The sequence below is a fragment of the Aotus nancymaae genome, unplaced genomic scaffold (genome assembly GCF_030222135.1).
Source record: "Aotus nancymaae isolate 86718 unplaced genomic scaffold, 86718_ANA_hifiasm-v0.15.2.pri h1tg000030l, whole genome shotgun sequence".
Taxonomy (NCBI): Eukaryota; Metazoa; Chordata; class Mammalia; order Primates; family Aotidae; genus Aotus; species Aotus nancymaae.
Window position 1 is genome coordinate 23697794 of NW_026988443.1, and position 20420 is coordinate 23718213.

The following is a 20420-nucleotide window of genomic DNA, read 5'->3' on the forward strand; positions in this document are numbered from 1 at the left end:
TCTACAGTGGCAGCCACTAGACAGGTAAATAAAAATTCAACATATGGACTTAACTTTGAATGCATTTTAGTTTTCTTTCTCAGAAGTGCTCTCTGTGACCCTGGAGTCATAATTAACTGAGTTTTGATCTCGACTCTAACACTTAGTAGCATGGATAAGTTATCTCTGTTCCTTATTTATAAAATGGGGATAATTCTATTAACTACCTGATAGGATGGTTTTGAAATTAAATAAGATAATATATGTTAAGTGTTCAGAACCGGTGTCTTTCATGGTAAGGGGTGGATAAATGTTGGTTGCTATTTTTTTGTTGTTATTTTTGAATCAGTGTATCATATTCCTGCATTATCCCAAGGCAAAAGCCAATCCTAATAAGTAGCCCTTCAGTAGAGTAAAATGTATGATCATCCTGTTCATTCTACTCCAGGATAAAAATCTAAGTATATGTATGTGTTTCTGTGATAGCCCTTCATTGTTTGCTTTTCAACAGAGATTCTTTGGAAGTTACTCATCTTTCCAAGTCATTCTTATGTCCTTTTTCCCTCTCAAATCAAGCTTTGTATTCTGTGCTGAAAAGCAGAAATCTGGCTGGGTAAGTTGGCTCAAGCCTGTAATCCCAGCACTTTGGGAGGCTGAGGCAGGTGGATCACCTGAGGTCAGGAGTTCGGGACCAGCCTGACCAATGTGGTGAAACCCCATCTCGACTAAAAATACAAAAATTAGCCAGGCATGGTGCCACATGCCTGTAATCCCAGCTACTCAGGAGGCTGAGGCAGGAAAATCACCTAAACCCAGGAGGCAGAGGTTGTAGTGAGCTGAGATCGTGCCATTGCACTCCAGCCTGGGTGACAGAGCGAGACTCTGTCTCAAAAAAAGGAAAAAAAGCAGAAATCTTACCTGTTATAATTAGATCTCTTTAAATAGATTCAAGTGGATATTGCAGTTCTTTTCTAAAAATCATCAGCTGCAGGAATCACTGACTTAGAAGACACAAGATGCCATTGGCAAGGGGTTTTTTCTTTAAAGATAACAACATAATTATGCTTAGATGTTTCAGCATTTTATTCTGCTGTTATTTTTATTTTCAGTGTCTTCATACTTTTGTCTTCTCATCTCACTGTTCTAATTTAGAATAAAGCATTCATTTGGATTCTACTTCAATATATGTATGAGAAAGAACACGGAATAATGAAGCACCTGATTTTCTCTTTTGTTTGCAAGTTTCGAAATAGATTTTTGCAGTCATTTTGACTTATGGACTTTTAAGAGAGTAAACCAACATTGTAACTGAAATACAGTATTCCTTGTAGGAAGACAGTGTTACTTAATTTTCCTCTCCCTGGCTTGATGTCGTAGGAATTGATTCATAGCACTTGAGGGATGGATGATCTGTTAATAATTTAAACATGAAGTTATCGTCTCAGTCTACAGGCTTCCTGATTTGTGTTTGTCAATATTATGAGGCTAACTAATTCTTGGGCATGGCTTAATGAGTTTGAACTTTTATATATCTAATTAAATTAATTAAATCACTGGAATAGTTTTAATACTTTCATGATTACAGAGTTGTAAAGAGAATCTCCTTTATTTAAAATATCTAAGATTTTTTTCTTCTTTCGGTTTTTTTTTTTTTTTTGAGACGGAGTTTCGCTCATTACCCAGGCTGGAGTGCAATGGCGCGATCTCGGCTCACCGCAACCTCTGCCTCCTGGGTTCAGGCAATTCTCCTGCCTCAGCCTCCTGAGTAGCTGGGATTACAGGCACGCGCCATCGTGCCCAGCTAATTTTTTCTATTAGTAGAGACGGGGTTTCACCATGTTGACCAGGATGGTCTCGATCTCTTGACCTCGTGATCCACCCGCCTCAGCCTCCCAAAGTGCTGGGATTACAGGCTTGAGCCACCGCGCCCGGCTTCTTCTTTCGGTTTTTAAAATAAGTTACCATAAACTGAGAAGTTTTCCTTCCTGATAATTACATTTCTGAACTTTGCTACAGTTTCACCCTTCAAGGAAGTTTCTGGAGACTCTTACTGTCTGGAGCACATTTTTCAGGAGAACCAATCTGTTTGTCTTGTGAGTAACACACTAGGGTAGAGTCAGTTAATGTAGATTTTCCTCATAGGGTAACTTTGTGTAAATTAAAAGTTTATGCACTAGTTAAGCCTAGGAGTTCAATGAGCCGTTGAGCTGGAATGAGTAACCTAGTTAATACATAACTATAAAAGTGTTGGCATCTCCTGTTTGAAACTATCTTTGTTTCTGTGTTATTTTAGTTCATTGACTTGCCAAAAATCCACTAATACAAAGCATTTCCTGTACATTGTTTTACTCTGAAAGATTATTTATTTATGGTTTTATTTGTACATCACTCTGTTTCTGAAGAAAGAAAAGGAAAACATCCTCTTGCAAGTCAAAGTGCAAAGTAGGACCTCTGTGTCTAAAGTGCTCCTGGTCGAGGTGGCTCAAGCCTGTAATCCCAGTGCTTTGGGAGGCCGAGGCGGGTGGATCATGAGGTCAAGAGATCGAGACCATCCTGGCCAACATGGTGAAACCCCATCTGTACTAAAAATACAAAAAAATTAGCTGGGCATGGTGGAATGCGCCTGTAGTCCCAGCTACCCTAGAGGCTGAGGCAGAATTGCTTGAACCCAGGAGACGGAGGTTGCAGTGAGCCGAAATCACACCACTGCACTCCAGCCTGGCGCCTGGCGATGGAGCAAAACTCTGTCTCAAAAAATAATAATAATTAAAAAAAAGAATAAAGTGCCCCTGGCTTACCTCTTTTTTTTCCTCTCATTTAAAACTTCCCTCTACACGTACTTACTCAAGTTTGACCATCTCTAGAAAGTAATCAAATTTCAGATATTATCCTACTTTCAAATCTTTCTCTGATTCTTTCCCAGCCTATAAGAAGCAGGTAGCAGATATACTAATATTTGCTTATTGTGTGGCCATTTCTGGGATTTTTTTTTTTTAAAGACTGATTGTTGCTGTCACCCAGGCAGGAGTGCAGTGGTACTGTCATGGCTCATTGCAGGCTCTACCTCCTGGACTCAAACAGTCCTCCCACCTGAGCCTCCCAAGTAGCTGGGACCATAGGCACACATCACCACATCCAGCTAATTAAAAAAAATTTTTTGGCTGGACGAAATTAGTGGCTTATGCCTGTAATCCAAGCACTTTGGAGGCCAAGGCATGCGGATCACCTGAGGTCGGGAGTTCAAGACCAGCCTGACCAACATGGTGAAACCCCATCTTTTAAAAAAAAAAAAAAAGGAAGAAAATTTTTTTTTTTTGTAGAGATGAGGTTTCACCATGTTGCCCATACTGTTCTCAAACTCCTGGACTCAAGCAGTTCTTCTACCTCAGCCTCCCAAAGTGTTGGGATTAAAGGAATGAGCCACTGCACCAAGCTTATTTTGTATTTTTAACAAGGAGACTATTTAATCCAAAGGAATAAAGTTCGAATGATTAAATAGAATCTGAGGCAATATAATTTGCTAATAGATGAAATATTTGAAGATAAGAAGATCTCATCTGGATGTGGTGACTCACACCTGTAATCCTAGCACTTTGGGAGGCCAAGGTGGTTGGATCATCTGAGGTCAGGAGTTTAAGACCAGCCTGGCCAACATGGTGAAACCCTGTCTCTAATAAAAATACAAAAAATTAGCTGGGTGTGGTGGCAGGCGCCTGTAATCCTAGCTACTCAGGAGGCTGAGGTGGGAGAATTACTTGAACCTGGGAGGCAGACGTTTCAGTGAGCCGAGATCATGCCATTGCACTCCAGCCTGGGCAACAAGAGCAAAACTCCATCTCAAAAACAAAACAAAAAAAAGATCTTTCTGTCTTTTTAAAACATTCTTGGTAGGTTACTTACACCGACAATAGTTCCACTATCAAGTTTGTTTTTGTTTAATAATTTGTCCCACAGGGATCTTCTCATGATCCCAATCTAAGCCTGTCAAAGTCTATTTACATATAATTTGCATCTAAATCATTCCTGCTTGTGTGGTCTGTGTGTGACCGGAAAGGGAAAGCTTAAGAGCCCCTGAAATCTTTGCTAACCTACTGCTGGTTTAGGGTCACCTCTTGGTTATATTACCTTAAAGAGGAAATGAATGAAAAAACAAAAGCATCAGATCAACAGTTAGCCTTAGGGAGAAAAATGGGTCCTGACATGTAGACACAAGTGGGGGGAAATCTATCCAGGGACTACCCAGCATTCTTGCCCAATGACTATTGTGACCTGCCTGCCTGGCAAGCCCCATCAAGATCAGAAGATGGCTTTGGCTCCAACACTGCATTGCCCTGATATGTGCATCAATATAGGGTTTTAACAGCTTTCACAAGGCCTTTATCAGTCATCCTTTATGGTTAGGAAATCGGAAGTGTTCAGTTCTTTCCACTTTTGAAAGTGGGAAAGAAGAGAGGAATTTTTTCTCCTCTCCAGGTTAGAATGAATAGGATTCCAGCCCTAAACCAAGACTACTCAGTGCCAATTCGGGTGTTTGCCCACTAGAACTTATTTCCTTTGTACTCTGTTATTTATGCACCATTTTAAGACTAAGTCACTGGTTTCTTTTCTAGCCATGCCTTATGAAGTTAAACAAAGAAAGATGAAAATTGCAAGGACCTTGAAATGTTAGAAATGTGGGGCAATCAGTTGGCTGCATTTATATCCTTTGTTTCAGAATGGAAGTTCCTGCTGTTTTCAATGGATAGCCAAGTAAAAAAAAGTCTTGATGGCCGGGCGCTGTGGCTCACGCCTGTAATCCCAGCACTTTGGGAGGCCGAGGCGGGTGGATCATGAGGTCAAGAGCTCGAAACCATCCTGGTCAACATGGTGAAACCCCGTCTCTACTAAAAATACAAAAAATTAGCTGGGCATGGTGGCATGTGCCTGTAATCCCAGCTTCTCAGGAGGCTGAGGCAGGAGAATTGCCTGAACCCAGGAGGCGGAGGTTGCGGTGAGCCGAGATCGCGCCATTGCACTCCGGCCTGGGTAACAAGAGTGAAACTCTGTCTCAAAAAAAAAAAAAGTCTTGATGGCAGTAGAGAGAGCCCTCTGCCTGGAAGACCGGAGTCTGATTTTGAGCACTTATCTGCATCTCAGTAAACTGTGTGACCTGGGATGAGCCCCTTTTAAATTTTACTTTCTTATTTGTGATACAGGGTTAATAATATTTTGTTCTGCCTACCTTAAATTCTTGTGAGGCTCAAATAGGATAATAGACATACAAGTATTTTGCAGATAAAGAGACTTATGAATGCACATAGCATTGCTTTATTCTACAGTATTTTATGTCTGGGCTGCACTGTAGTTGCATACATTATATTAACTAAGATCCCTCTCCTGTTCATAAAGGGCTATGTGGAGGAGGGAAACTGAAGTCAGAACAGAGATGATTTCCCCAGAGCTGCAAGGGAAATTCAAGGCTGAAAAATAACTGTTGTTAATAAATCAAAATTTACCTATGAATTTTTTAATGATGAATTTCATCAAAAATTAATTGCATTTAAATTATTTAATTCTCTAAATGGCTTTTGGAGAGGAAATCCTGCCTGTCAGGATCTGCCATGTCAATCTAATTTCCTTCTGACCTTGACAGAAATTGTAAACTGTGTTGACTCTCGCTAACACGTGGCAATAAATTGTATTCATGAAATGTTACAAGAAACAAGTGATTCTTCTACTATATTTCTTAACAGTAGGGAGGTAGAGTTCTAGTCCCTGAAATGCAGGGAAAAAAATGTTAGCGAGGACAAAAAAAAGGACACATAAACAGAGTCAGATCTATATTTTGTCTCCTGTTTCCTCATTGACTGGATCAACAAGAGTGTTGCTGCTGAGGGCATGTGGCTCTCCAGGGTGTCACCCCTAGAGATCCATACACTTTGGTACCCAAATAAATGGCATCCAAGACAGGAAGCAAAGTAGTTCATCTGGATCCCTTTTTTCAGTAACTGATTTAAGGAGGTCAAATATGTGTTGCATCCTTTGACCATTTTATGCTTTTACCTTTTTTCTCCACAAAATATTTAATATCAAACTGAAAATACACAGAGTACAGTCCTGGAGAAAGGAAGAGTATACCTCAACTAGTTAGATTACAGAGGGGATTTAAGCACTCTAATTGGATCCTGGAGCCTGGAAAAAAGATTAAGATTCAAAGATACACAGAAAAAGACTCCGGTTCTTTATCTCTACTTCAACCTGGTCCATAGAGGAAGTGAAATAAAGAACAGAAGAGAGTTGGATGGGGCAAAACAAAAAGGGTGGAGCACAAAGGTTTTAACCTCTGGCGTAAGATCTTAACATCCATGGGTTAATGTTTGTCAAATGTGATTTAATGCAGCTATACATGGAGACTATGGAATATTGGACCAAATGGTCCACTGTGTTTAAGTGTCACAGGGTGAATCCCAAAATTGGGGTTCAGCCTAGGAGGCCATGAGGGTTCTTGGCTTCACTCAGGAAGGAATTCAAGAGTGAGCCAACTGAGTGACGTGAGAGCAAATTATTTATTTTATTTTTTTTTATTTATTTTATTTATTTTTTGAGATGGAGTTTCACTCTTGGTACCCAGGCTGGAGTGCAATGGCGCGATCTCGGCTCACCGCAACCTCCGCCTCCTGGGCTCAGACAATTCTCCTGCCTCAGCCTCCTGAGTAGCTGGGATTACAGGCACGTGCCACCATGCCCAGCTAATTTTTTGTATTTTTAGTAGAGACGGGGTTTCACCATGTTGACCAGGATGGTCTCGATCTCTTGACCTCATGATCCACCCGCCTCGGCCTCCCAAAGTGCTAGGATTACAGGCGTGAGCCACCGCGCCCGGCCCTATTTTTTTTTATTTTTTGAGATGGAGTCTCACTCTGTCTCCCAGGCTGGAGTGCAGTGGCACAGTCTCAGCTCACTGCAACCTCTGTCTCCCAGATTCAAGCAATTCTCCTGCTTCAGCCTCCTGAGTAGCTGGGACTAGAGGTATGTGCCATCACGCCCAGCTAATTTTTTTTTGTATTTTTAGTGAGATGGGGTTTCACCATGTTGGTCAGGCTGGTCTCAAACTCCTGACCTCAAATGATCCGCGCATCTCAGCCTCCAAAAGTTCTGGAATTATAGGCATGAAACACCGCGCTCAGCCCGCGAGCAAATTTATTAAGAAAAGTAAAGGAATAAAAGGATGGCTCCTCCATAGGCAGAGCAGCAGCATGGACTATTTGACTGAGTATACTTATGGTTATTTCTTGATTGTATGCTAAACAGGGATGGATTATTCATGAGTTTTCCAGGAAAGGAGTAGGGAGTTCCTGGAACTGAGGGTTCCTCTTTTTAGACCACATAGGGTAATGTCTGGACATTGCCATGGCATTTGGAGACTGTCATGCTACTGGTGGGAGTGTCTTTTAGTATACTAATGCATTATAATTAGTGTATAATGAGCAGTGAGGGTGGCCAGAGGTCACTTTCGTTACCATTTTGTTTTTGATGGGTTTTAGCCAACTTCTTTATCACATCTTGTTTTATGAATGGGGTCTTTGTGACCTGTATCTTGTGAAACTGGTCCTGCTGACCTCCTATCTCATCCTGTGACTAAGAATCTAAGAATGCCTAAACTCCTGGAAATGCAGCCCAGCAGGTCTCATCCTCATCTTACCTAGCATCTATTCAAGATGGAGTCACTCTGGTTAGAATGTCTCTAACATATTTCCCCCCTCCCTTTTACAAGGCACCTTAATCCTAAGGGTTGTAAAGGGATGAAGATCCATCTTCTGTAACTTCTTCAGGCTGAACAGACTGAACAGGGGCAATTACCTAATTATTAGGGTCTCTTGTGTTCAAGGTAGAGAGGAGCTCAGTCAGAATGGTGAGGACCATTCATAACTGAGTCTCAACAGAAGGTACAGTCTAGAAGATTCATAAATGTTCAATTTAAGAAAATGTTGAGTAGGCTTATCTTATATTCCTTTTTTTTTTTTTTTTTTTTTTTTTTGAGACGGAGTCTCGCTCTTGTTACCCAGGCTGGAGTGCAATGGCGCGATCTCGGCTCACCGCAACCTCCGCCTCCTGGGTTCAGGCAATTCTCCTGCCTCAGCCTCCTGAGTAGCTGGGATTACAGGCACGCGCCACCGTGCCCAGCTAATTTTTTTTTTGTATTAATAGAGACGGGGTTTCACAATGTTGACCAGGATGGTCTCGATCTCTCGACCTCGTGATCCACCCGCCTCGGCCTCCCAAAGTGCTGGGATTACAGGCTTGAGCCACCGCGCCTGGCCAACTTATATTCCTATACAATGAATCCAACAGCAATATATTCCACAGCAGTCAAGCAAAATAAGTGAAATTATCCCAAGTTAACTAAATAAGAAGACTTTCCATGAACTGGGCAGTTTTAACCAAGCTGATATGAGGTCATGCCCAGAATTAGAATACTCATCCAGATTTTCACATTATCCTCCCTATTGTTTCTTCTGAGTAGCAGCCAGAGATCACTGGGTGGTTCACAGGAGTAAGGAGGATCAGTCTAAATTGCAGAAAAAATTCAAAAACAATGGATGCGATTAGAATCTAATAAAAGGTATACTATAGTTTTTGAATCATAATTTTTCTCTCTCTAGTCTCCCATTTTTACTAAAGACAAATTATAGTAGAACCAGTTTGTTTGCAAAATAAGTTTTAGTTTTATTAAACTTGGCCTGATCATGTATATAAAGTGAATTATTTGCCATATAAACTCCTTTTTAAATTGTCTTTGATAAAACATTGTTCCATAGGAATCTCAGACTTTATTGATTGATTGAGACAAGTCTTACTCTGTCACCCAGGCTGAAGTGCAGTGGCATAATCTTTGCTCACTGCAGCCTCAAGGTCCCAGATTCAGGCAATTCTCCCACTTCAGCCTCTTGAGTAGCTGGGACTACAGGTGCACACCACCATGTCTGGCTAATTTTTGTGTTTTTTAGTAAAGACAGGGTTTTGCCATGTTGCCCAGGTTGGTCTTGAACCTCTGAGCTCAGGCAGTCCTCCCACCTTGGCCTCCCAAAGTGCTGGGATTACAGGCATGAGCTGCCATGCCCAGCCTTCTCAGACTTTGTAAAGCCTTGAGTCCAGCCATGAATTCATCTGTGCCTGTACATACCTGATGAGTTGGGTAAAGTCCTCTTCTCTTAAGATCCCAAGATAATCTGTATCTCCTGGGCCTGTCAGAAAGTGATATTGTTTACTTACTGCAGGTCAGAAACTCTGTACAGGGACTGTGTAGATAAGGTATGAGGCCAGTTTTCCTAAGGAACTTTTATTGGCTCTTTAAGTCAACTTTAATCCCTTAAAATAGTCTGTTTATATTTGAAAGCATGCGGTTCCAGTCAAAACCCCTTGGTGAAATAACCAGTGTCTGTAATTATGTCCTATTACAAAAGAAAACGAATTCTTTTTTTTTCTTTTTTCTTTTTCTTTTTTTTTTTTTGAGACAGAGTTTTGTTCTTGTAGCCCAGGCTAGAGTGCAATGGCACAATCTCGGCACACCACAACCTCTACCTCCCAGGTTCAAGTGATTCTCTTGCCTCAGCCTCCCAAGTAGCTGGGATTACAGGTGTGTGCTACCACACCCAGCTAATTTTGTATTTTTAGTAGAGACGGGATTTTTCCGTGTTGGTCAGGCTGGTCTCAAATACCCAACCTCAGGTGATCTGCCTGCCTCAGCCTCCCAGAGTGCTGGAATTATAGGCGTGAGCCACCATGCCTGGCAGAAATCAGATTCTTATTATACTTATGCAAATAATGACATTGCCATAGTTAACAATACTCACAAATAGTTTCCAAATTCTGGAGAAATCAGGTAGAGAGAAAGACACATGCTCCATATTTTGTTTTTAGGCAAAAACTTTGTTTTATACTCATTATAGGAGTATACTTTACTCAATTGTTGAGAGCTATAAAAAGCTCAAAAGTTTTTTTGACTCTGAAAAACAAAACGATCAGCAATGTTTTAAGCAAAAAATTATAAAAAGATTAGTTTAATCTTTTATTAGTTCAATCTATGCAATTAGTTTTTCTTGGTATCTATAAACACATTAGTTTTCCAAGAGAGTCTTGAAAATTTTTTTCTCTGTTTTAGTGACACACTTTCCAAAGTTATCAGAGATGGATATTTAAGACTGTTTTTCAGAGTCCTATAGCTGATTGTAAATCATCTTTTGTAGAGGATCAAAACAAGACAATTGTCTGTGAATGACAAAAAGTCTTAGGGCAGCCATAGTCAAAGTTGCGATTAGCAAGGAAATTTGGTTACCTCTGTGACAGACAATAATTTAGCATAAAAATTATAATTATTACTGATAATGTACACTAAGTCATATCAGAATTATAGGAGTTTCACGTAATTTTGGAACATGTACCAATAACACGTTTATGCAAATATAGCCCAAAGAAAGTCAAATACCATTGTGTATTTAACAGTCCTTCCTATATGATTTTAATATACCAAATATGTCATTTTTGGACTTTAGGGGACCTAATAATCAGGTCAGAAAAAGACTTAATTTAGAATTTTATTTTGGAAAGTTGTCAATTATCAAAGGCTTAAAATACTTGATATTATAAAATAGAATCACAGGTCATTTATTTATTTAGCTAAAATTATAACTCAAAGATTTCAAAAAGGCAAAAACCTTTGCTCATTGATAAAGGAAGACTTAGCTTTCCAGGCAACAAGATCCAATAAAAACAGCATGAGGCCAACTGAATCTGTCTCTCTTCTCTCCTCTTTTTTTTTTTAATATATTTTTTTATACCTGTACATATCAAGGAAATCCTTTTTTCTTATAGTTCATCTTAAAGGCAAACAAAAATCTATCTTTCTTTTTTTTTTTGAGACAGACTCTCACTTGTCACTCAGGCTGAAGTGCAGTGGCATGATCTCAGCTAACTGCTACCTTGGCCTCCCAGGTTCAGGCATTACTCCTGCCTCAGCCTCCTGAGATTACAGGTGCGGGCCACCACACCTGGCTAATTTTTTATATCTTTAGTAGAGACAGGGCTTCACCATGTTGGCCAGGCTGGTCTTGAAATCCTGACCTCAAGTGATCTGCCCACTTTGGCCTCCCAAACTGCTGGGATTACAGGCATGAGCCACCACGCCCGACCAATATTATTTTAATTTTAGTCAACCAGCTCCTACACAATTCTTTACAAGGTTAAATTTTCACAAACGTTCTACAACTTGTTTAAGCCTTTAGTTTTATCCTGTCTTTTTAAATTTAAAATGATTCTTAAACCCTTTAGACAAAATTACTTTCTTTTTTGAAGAAAAAACACATTCTCTGCCTTTTTACCAAAAAACATGTAATTTTAATTTCTTTAGTGTAAGAAATTTTAATTACATACCAGGTGCAGAGCCTAGGATACAGGACAGAACTGCAGATAAAGTCTGACTCTTTCCAGCACAGTTAGGGGGAATGGCTCATCCTCTATGTCCCCAGGCCTTATCTTGAATCAAATGGCTCTAACACAGATAAAGTGAACAATTACTAAAAGTCATAGAAACAGTTTATGACCTTAACGTATTTAGCAAACCTAATATCTGACCTGCATGATTTAGACAGATGTCCACATTTTGAAGACATTTTTATTTTATTTTACCAGTAACTTTAAACTGTATTTATTTTCAAAAGATTATTAGTCATGTGAACTAAAAGGCACTAAAGTATTTATTTTGCTAACGGAGTCTCTGATTTAAGTCTTATTTTTCTTTATGCCTATTATTTAGAGCTCTTTTACATAAACATCACACATACACCACATATAAATACACATACAGGGCTGTAGTGTGCTATGCCGATTGGGTGTCCACACTAAGTTTGGCATCAATATGATGACCTTCCGGGACCAGGTGACCACCAGGTTGCCTAAGGAGGGGTGAACCAGCCCAGGTCGGAAACAGAGCAGGTCTAAACTCCCATGCTGATCAGTAGTTGGACTGTGCCTGTGAATAGCCACTGCACTCCAGCCTGGGCAACATAGTGAGACCCCATCTCTAAAAAATAAATAAATAAATAGACAGACAGAAGATCTAGTAGTTGTAAGATTTCTCATTTGCCAGTTTTTAAGTTTCTCATTAAAGCCTGCAGTTTCTAGGGCCAAATAAATAGGCACAGCTAGAAGGCAAAACAGATCCCCAAAAATCAAGGATCCCATTTATACACTAGATTCTGGATTCCCAAACCATGGGACCAGACACTGCAGTGCTTTTACTGTGTATTTGACTGCAAAGATGTTCCCCCGAGGCTGGCGGCCAACCCAAAGGCAATCTGCCCATTCCCCATTTCATACCTTTTAGGTACCCAAGAGCATGCTTTTTTCATTTAAATGTGAGAAGAAAGAAGTATTGGCCTGTAGTAATAACCACTCACTGTATGCAAATACCATTAGCTATCCCTAAAACTATGTGTCCTACCTAGCTATTACACACCAAGGCTAAAAGTTCTCTCATAATGCAAAGTAATTTCTGATACTCCCAAGAGTTAAAAAAAAGATCAAGTAATGCAATGCAAAACAGAGCAGAGCTTTAGATTTTGAGAGGGAGCTGTCTACTTACAGTTCTTAGAGTTCCATGAGGAAAACAGCTTTTTCTTCCAAAATGGGATCTGTGACATCTTATCTTTTTCTCCCAAGGAGTCCTCGGCTATCAGAAATTAACATAGGTCCTCTCATGTGGGCATCAAGGGTAGCACAAAAACAGACTGGAGAAATAATTCAATTGACTGAGAAGAAAAACAATCCAGCTAGGTGAGGTGGCTCACGCCTGTAATCCCAGCATTTTGAGGGGCTGAGGCGGGCAGATCATGAGATCAGGGATTCAAGACCAGTCTGACCAGCATGGTGAAACCACATCTCTACTTAAAAATACAAAAAAAATTAGCCAGGCATGGTGGGGCACATACCTGTAATTCCAGCTACTTGGGAGGCTGAGGCAGGAGAATTGCTTGAACCTGGGAGGCGGAGGTTGCGGTGAGCCAAGAGCACGCCATTGCACTCCAGCCTGGGTGACAGAGCAAGACTTCCTTTAAAAAAAAAAACAAGATCCAAGAAAAGAAAAAGAATAAAGCATATATATATATATATAAAACTTGGGTGATATGGTTTGGCTTTGTGCCCCCCACCCAAATCTCATCTTGAATTGTAATCCCCATAATCCCCATGTGTTGAGGAAGGGACCAGATGGGAGGTGCCTGGATGATGGGATATTTTCCCCCATGCTGTTGTCATGATAGTGAGTGAGTTCTCATGAAATCTGATGGTTTTATTTTATTTATTTATTTATTTATTTATTTTTGTGACGGAGTTTCGCTCTTGTTACCCAGGCTGGAGTGCAATGGCGCGATCTCGGCTCACCTCAGCCTCCGCCTCCTGGGTTCAGGCAATTCTCCTGCCTCAGCCTCCTGAGTAGCTGGGATTACAGGCATGCGCCACGATGCCCAGCTAATTTTTTGTATTTTTTTAGTAGAGACGGGGTTTCACCACGTTGACCAGGATGGTCTCGATCTCTTGACCTCGTGATCCACCCGCTTCGGCCTCCCAAAGTGCTGGGATTACAGGCATGAGCCACCACGCCCGGCCGATCTGATGGTTTTATAAGACAGTTTTCCCAGTTCTTGCTCACTTTCTCTTGCCTGCTGCCATGTAAGACATGCCTCTTCCCCTTCCACTATGATTGTAAGTTTCCTGGGGTCTCTCCAGCCATGCAGAGTTGTGAGTCATTTAAACCTCTTTTCTTTATAAATTACCCAGGCTCGGCTATGTCTTCATAGCAGTGTGAAAATAGACTAATACATTAGGTATCTGTTTTTAATTAAGCTGACTTTAACTCTAGAGCTCTTTAAGAAAAAAAAAATCATTTTGGGCCTGGTGCAGTGACTCAGTCCCAGCACTTTGGGAAGCTGAAGTGGGCAGATCACCTGAGGTCAGGAGTTCAGGACTAGCCTGGCAAACATGGTGAAACACTTTCTCTACTAAAAATACAAAAACTACTGGGCCTAGTGGCATGCTTCTGTAGTCCCAGCTACTTGGTAGGCTGAGGCACCAGAATCGCTTAAACCTGGGAGGTAGAGGTTTCAGTGAGCTGAGATGGAACCATTGCACTCCATCCTGGGTGACAGAGCGAGACTCTGTCTAAAAAACAAAAAAAGGGCCAGGTGAGGTGGCTCACACCTGTAATCTCAGCACTTTGGGAGGCCAAGGTGGGCAGATCACAAGATCAGGAGTTTGAGACCAGCCTGGCCAACAATGGTGAAACCCCATCTCTACTAAAAACACAAATATAGCTGGGCATGGTGGCATGTGCCTATAATCCCAGTTATTCAGGAGGCCAAGGCAGGAGAATTGTTTGAACCTGGGAGGCGGAGGTTGCAGTGAGCCAAGATTGTACCATTGCACTCCAGCCTGGGCAACAAGAGTGAAACTCTGTCTCAAAAAAAAATTCATTTTAAATCTAGATTTTAGCCAGGACAAGCGGCCGACATCTCTGGCTTTTAAGCTCTTCCCCTTCCCCACAAAGGTGTTTTTCCGAGTAAAACAAAAAAGCCTTAATAAAGGTTATGACTTAACCATGGATGCACACGATGTCTCCAAAGAGATGGCAAGCAGTTTCGATAATATCTAGAATCATGCCTAAGGTAGCTCAGAGAAAAGAAAATTCAAGTCGGGAAATCAGAAGCTGTCCATAGAGGGAAAAAGAATAAATAAATGGCAAAATTCCTACAAGTGTCAAACCAAAAGGAACTCATTCCTAAGCCAGGAATTTAACCCAGGCCACCATCACAAAAGAGAAAAGCCTTAGCTACTGAGCTACAGCAAAAGGTAAGCACCATATTGTTTTTCCCAGGAGTCCAGAGCAGCCATTTTGAGCTTGCAAAGAGCATACCTTTTCAAGGGAAAAGAAAACAGATTTTAGAATGAAAAGTCAGCATTTCTTTCAGTCTTACTGAAAGCAAACCAATACTTTAAAAAACGTGTTTTAACTTAGGGGACCAAAATTTAGATAGACTATTATAAATAAATTTTCTTTCATTATGGCTTATTTAATTGTATTAAAAATTTTTAATAAGGCATCTTTTATGAACTTTATCACGACTTACATAGACCACCTATGACATGCTTCGACTTTTTTACTTGTCCTATACTTTCTTCTTTCCTAAATAATCAGTTGTTCTACTTTAGGACAAGAATTTACCATAAAAGGCCAGGCACAGTGGCCCACGCCTGTAATCCCAGCACTGTGGGAGGCCAAAGTGGGTGGATCATCTGAAGTCAGGAGTTCGAGACCAGCCTGACCAACATGGTGAAACCCTGTCTCTACTTAAAATACAAAAATTAGCTGGGTGTGGTGGCACACACCTGTAATCCCAGCTACTCTGGAGGCTGAAATAGGAGAATTGCTTGAACCCAGGAGGCAGAGGTTGCAGTGGGCTGAGATCGCTCCATTTCACTCCAACCTAGGCAACAAGAGTGAAGCTTCATCTCAAAAAAAAAAAAAAAGAATTTACCATAAAAGATTCTTTCTCACATAAAATTTCTTTTCCTTATAACCTTCCTTACCAAAAATACATCTTTATATCCATAACTTTCTACTCATCTCTTCCCCTACTTACTGTTTTTTTTCTTTCTACCTTATTTCTATTTTCTTCCTAAATTCACATTTTAAAACTTACTTTATTTTTTATTTATTTATTTATTTATTTATTTATTATTTTTTGCCTTTTTTTTTTTTTTTTTTTTTGTGGTGAATGGGGTCTTGCTATATTGCCCAGGCAGGTCTCGAACTCCTGGGCTCAAGCTATCCTCCTGCCTCTGCCTCCCTAAAAGCTGGGATTACAGGCGTGAGCCACAGTACCCAGCTAAACCTTACTTTAAATAACATCTGAATTGGCACAAAAAAATTTTTTTTCCCAATAGCAGCTTATCTTCTTTGGCACTTTTTTTTTTTTGAGACGGAGTTTCGCTCTTGTTACCCAGGCTGGAGTGCAATGGCGCAATCTAGACATATATACATGGACATGAACAAAGATCGAATAGCTTTTATCTTGAAACTCTAGTAATGAGATAGTAATACAAACTCACTGTTTCATAAAAGATAGTTGGATCCAAATTATTTCTCTGACAAAGTCGGGGCTTGGGCTGGGTGCAATGGCTCACGCTTGTAATCCCAGCACTTTGAGAGGCCAAGGTGGGTGGATCACGTGAGGTCAGGAGTTTGAGACCAGCCTGACCAACGTGGAGAAATCCCGTCTCTACTACAAATACAAAATTAGCTAGGCGTGGTGGCACACACCTGTTATCCCAGCTACTTGGTAGGCTGAGGCAGAAGAATCACTTGAACCCAGGAGATGGAGGTTGTGGTGAGCAGAGATTGTTCTGCTAAACTCCAGCCTGGGCAACAAGTGCAAAACTCTGTCTCAAAAAAAAAATAATCAGGACTTGTTCACGTGGCTAAACTTTGTTAATTTGAATTTGCTTCAATTGCTTAAAAGTCACCTCAACAACTGGTCGTTCAGGACTCACTATAGTCCCCATGTCTAACAAGGATCTCTACTAGACATAGGAGTTTTCTATCTTTCTATCCACTTATCTACCCCTGCAGATTCTTACCTCCTGCAGCAAGGCATTAAATAAAGTGACAATAAGTCAAGAAAATGCTGTTACAGAAAATGATAACTTTAGGGTAGAAAAGAAAAAGCAAGACCAAGATTCCCCTAGGGTAGGACTCTAACCCACAATTCTAGAGGGAATGTCAATTCCAAACATCCTAGAGCAGGGGCGACCAAAAGTACCAAATGCTGAAAACCCCAGAGCATCTCGGGGGTGTCCAACAGTGAACCCCAAAGGCATGAGACCTAATGCAATTGGGGGCCACAGAACAGCATGACTCTGGCAGCCCAGGATTGACACAGTGAAGGACCACTCACAACCAAGTGTCCTACTAACAATTGCCCAACTAGCCAGAGCAAAAACTACAAATATGACAAAGAAATAAGGATAAGCATGCAATTTGGCAGTAAAAGCAGTAAAGTAAAATGGCCAATCGTTATAAACTAGAGAGCAAATGTCAGAGAGGAGTGACAAGGTGGGCTACCAAGGAAGTGGCCGGCCTGGTGTGCTCTCTTCTGGGGCACCCAGATAACGGAGGCTGTAGTCGGGCTCCCAAGCCAGAGGTTTCATAGCCACTTTCCCATCTACCCAAAATAAATGACAAAGAACCCAAAATCAAAATTCTAAAAAAGGTAGCGATCAGGCACGGTGGCTCACGCCAGTGATCCCAGCACTTTGGGAGGCCAAGGCGGGTGTAGCACCTGAGGTCAGAAGTTCTAGACCAGCCTGGCCAACATGGTGAAACCCCTGTCTCCACTAAAAATATACAAAATTAGCTGGGCACCTGTAATTCCAGCTTCTCAGCATGCTAAGGCAGAAGAATTGCTTGAACCCAGGAAGTGGAGGCTGCAGTGAGCTGAGATCATGCCATTACACTCCAGCCTAGGCAACAAGACTGAAACTCCGTCTCAAAAAAAAGAAGGTAGCAAGTTGAATTCTTGGTTTACCCAGCCCCTGTTCAAAGTGGAGTCACTCCGGTTTGAATGCCTTTGACATAAGGACTTCCAAGAGTCTGAATCTGTAGTGTTTTTCTTGCCTCTGTTAAGAAACTTTCAAATAATACTCATATTTTTTCAAAAGCAGAAACAATAAAAATTTAGAAGGCTTTTAAAAATGTTATCCATAGCCGAGCTCGGTGGCTCACACCTGTAATCCCAGTACTTTGGGAGGTCGAGGAAGGCAGATCATGAGATCAGGAGTTTAAGACCAGCCTGGCCAACACGGTAAAACCCTGTCTCTACTAAAAATACACAAATTGGCCGGGTGTGGTGGCAGGCATCTGTAATCCCAGCTACTTAGGAGGCTAAGGCAGGAGAATCACTTGAACCCGGAAGGCAGGGGTTGCAGATAGCCGAGACTGCGCCATTGCACTCCAACCTGGGCAACAGAGCAAGATTCCGTCTCAAAAAAAAAAATGTTACCCATTAGGCTGGGTACGGTGGCTCACACCTGTAATCCCAGCACTTTGGGAGACTGAGGCGAGTGGATCATGAGGACAGGAGATCGATACCATCCTGGCCAACGTGGTGAAACCCTGTCTCTACTAAAAATACAAAAATTAGCCGGGCGTAGTGGTACATGCTGGTGATCCCAGCTACTTGGGAGCCTGAGGCAGGAGAATCGCCTGAACCAGGGAGTGGGAGGTTGCAATGAGCTGAGATCGTCCCACTGCACTCCAGCCTGGCAACAGAGGGAGACTCTGTCAAAAAAAAAAAAAAAAAGTTACACATTAAATGGCCGGCTCTGAAGCAGTAAAGACTGAAATTATATTGGCACCATCATTTACTGACAAGTAAGGAGAGGAAGAGCTGGCAGAAACGATGCCAGTCAGAAAGCAGTGGGAAAGCCCTGGGTTCTGCTTGGCTGAGAGCCTTTGGTTCTGCTTGGAGGCAGGACTTGGTTCCTGTAGTGGGCAGCTTACCAAAGAATCCGGATCTTCTGCTTCGTCTGTTTGAGGGGAGCAATGATTGGGAATTGTCTGTGAGATTAGCCCCAAGCCTTTGGTCTCTGAGTTTTCGGGAGGCAGAGATGTGTTTCATAGCAGATCCTGCTTATACACATGGACTGCTTCTTTTCTAGTATGTGAATATTTTTATTTGTTGCTTCTGTTTTTCCAGCTTCACTGAAAAATAAATTCTGCAGTCCTCCTTCCGACCCTTCCATTCGCAAAATTTCCTTTTTTAAAAACACAGACTTCTTGAAATAGAATTCATATACTATACAATTCAACCATTTACAGTGTACAACTCAGTGTTGTTGTTTTTGTTAAGTTCACAGGGTTGTGCAATCACCATTACAATCAATTTAGGACATTTTCATCACCCCAAAAGCAACCTTGTGCCCATTACCAGTCGAGCAATCACTACTCTACTTGCTGCTCTAAGAGTTTACTTGGGAGTTGGACATTTCATATAAATGAAATACACCATGTGGTCTTTTGTGACTGGCTTCTTTCACTTAGCATAATGCTTTCTTTTTATTTTAAATATGGAATACTCCATGAATTTGCCTGTCATCCTTGCACAGGAGCCACACTAATCTCGATATCATTCCAGTGTTGGTATATTTGCTTCTAAGGCAAGCGCAGTGTTTTCAAATTTCATCTATGTTGCAATATGTACTAGTACCTCATTTCTTTTTATTGCTGAATGATATTCCATTGTATGGATATGCCATATTTTTAATCCATTCATCCGTTGATGGATATGTGAATTTTTTCCACCTTTTGGCTATTAAGAATAAAACTGCTATGTACATTTGTGTACAAGTTTTTATGTGGAAATGTGTTCTCAATTCTCTCGAGTCATATGGTAACTCTATGTTTAACTTTTTGAGAAACTGCCAAACTGTTTTCCAAAGTTTTCCATTTTACATTTTCACTAGCAGTGTATACGGGTTCCAGTTTCTCCTCACCAGGGCTTGTTATTGTCTGCCCTTTTAATTATAGCCCTTCCAGTGGATATGAAATGATATCTCATTATGGTTTTGATTTGTACTTCCCTAGTGATTAATGATGTTGAGCACATTTTCGTGTGCTTTTTGGATATTATTATATCTTTTTTGGAGAAACGTACATTCAGATCCTTTACTCATTTTTTAATTGAGTTGTCTTTCTTTTTTGTGTTTTAAGAGTTCTTTGTAGATTCAACAGACAAGTCCCTTTCACTTTATATGATTTGCAGATATCTTCTTCCATTTTGTGGGTTGTCTTTTCACTTTCTTTTTTTAAAGAATAGACTTTTTCTTTCAGAAAAAGTACACTTTTTTTTAGAGCAGTTTTAGGTTCACAGAAAAATTGAACATAAAGTCGAGAGAGTTTCCATATGCTCCCTCCCCCCACACAGCCTCCTTCACTATCAAAATTCTTTTCACTTTCTTTTTTTTTTTTTTTTTTTTTTTTTCCTGAGACGGAGTTTTGCTCTTGTTACCCAGGCTGGAGTGCAATGGCGCGATCTCGGCTCACCGCAACCTCCGCCTCCTGGGTTCAAGCAATTCTCCTGCCTTAGCCTCCCGAGTAGCTGGGACTACAGGCACGCACCACCATGCCCAGCTAATTTTTGTATTTTTAGTAGAGATGGGGTTTCACCATGTTGACCAGGATGGTCTCGATCTCTTGACCTCGTGATCCACCCGCCTTGGCCTCCCAAAGTGCTGGGATTATAGGCGTGAGCCACCGCGCCCAGCCTCTTTTCACTTTCTTGATGGTGACATTTGAAGCACAAAGGTTTTTAATCTTGATGAAGTCCAATGTATGCATTTTTTCTTTGGTCACT

General features: G+C 41.0%; 1 protein-coding gene and 1 pseudogene across 2 annotated transcripts in view; one reads left to right on the plus strand and one right to left on the minus strand.

Moving 5' to 3' along the window:
- The window catches only part of TANGO6 (transport and golgi organization 6 homolog), a 242417-nt gene that overhangs the window by 142867 nt on the left and 79130 nt on the right, over positions 1-20420 (plus strand). The window lies entirely within an intron of this gene.
- On the minus strand, positions 19129-19228 carry LOC135277372 (U6 spliceosomal RNA; annotated as a pseudogene).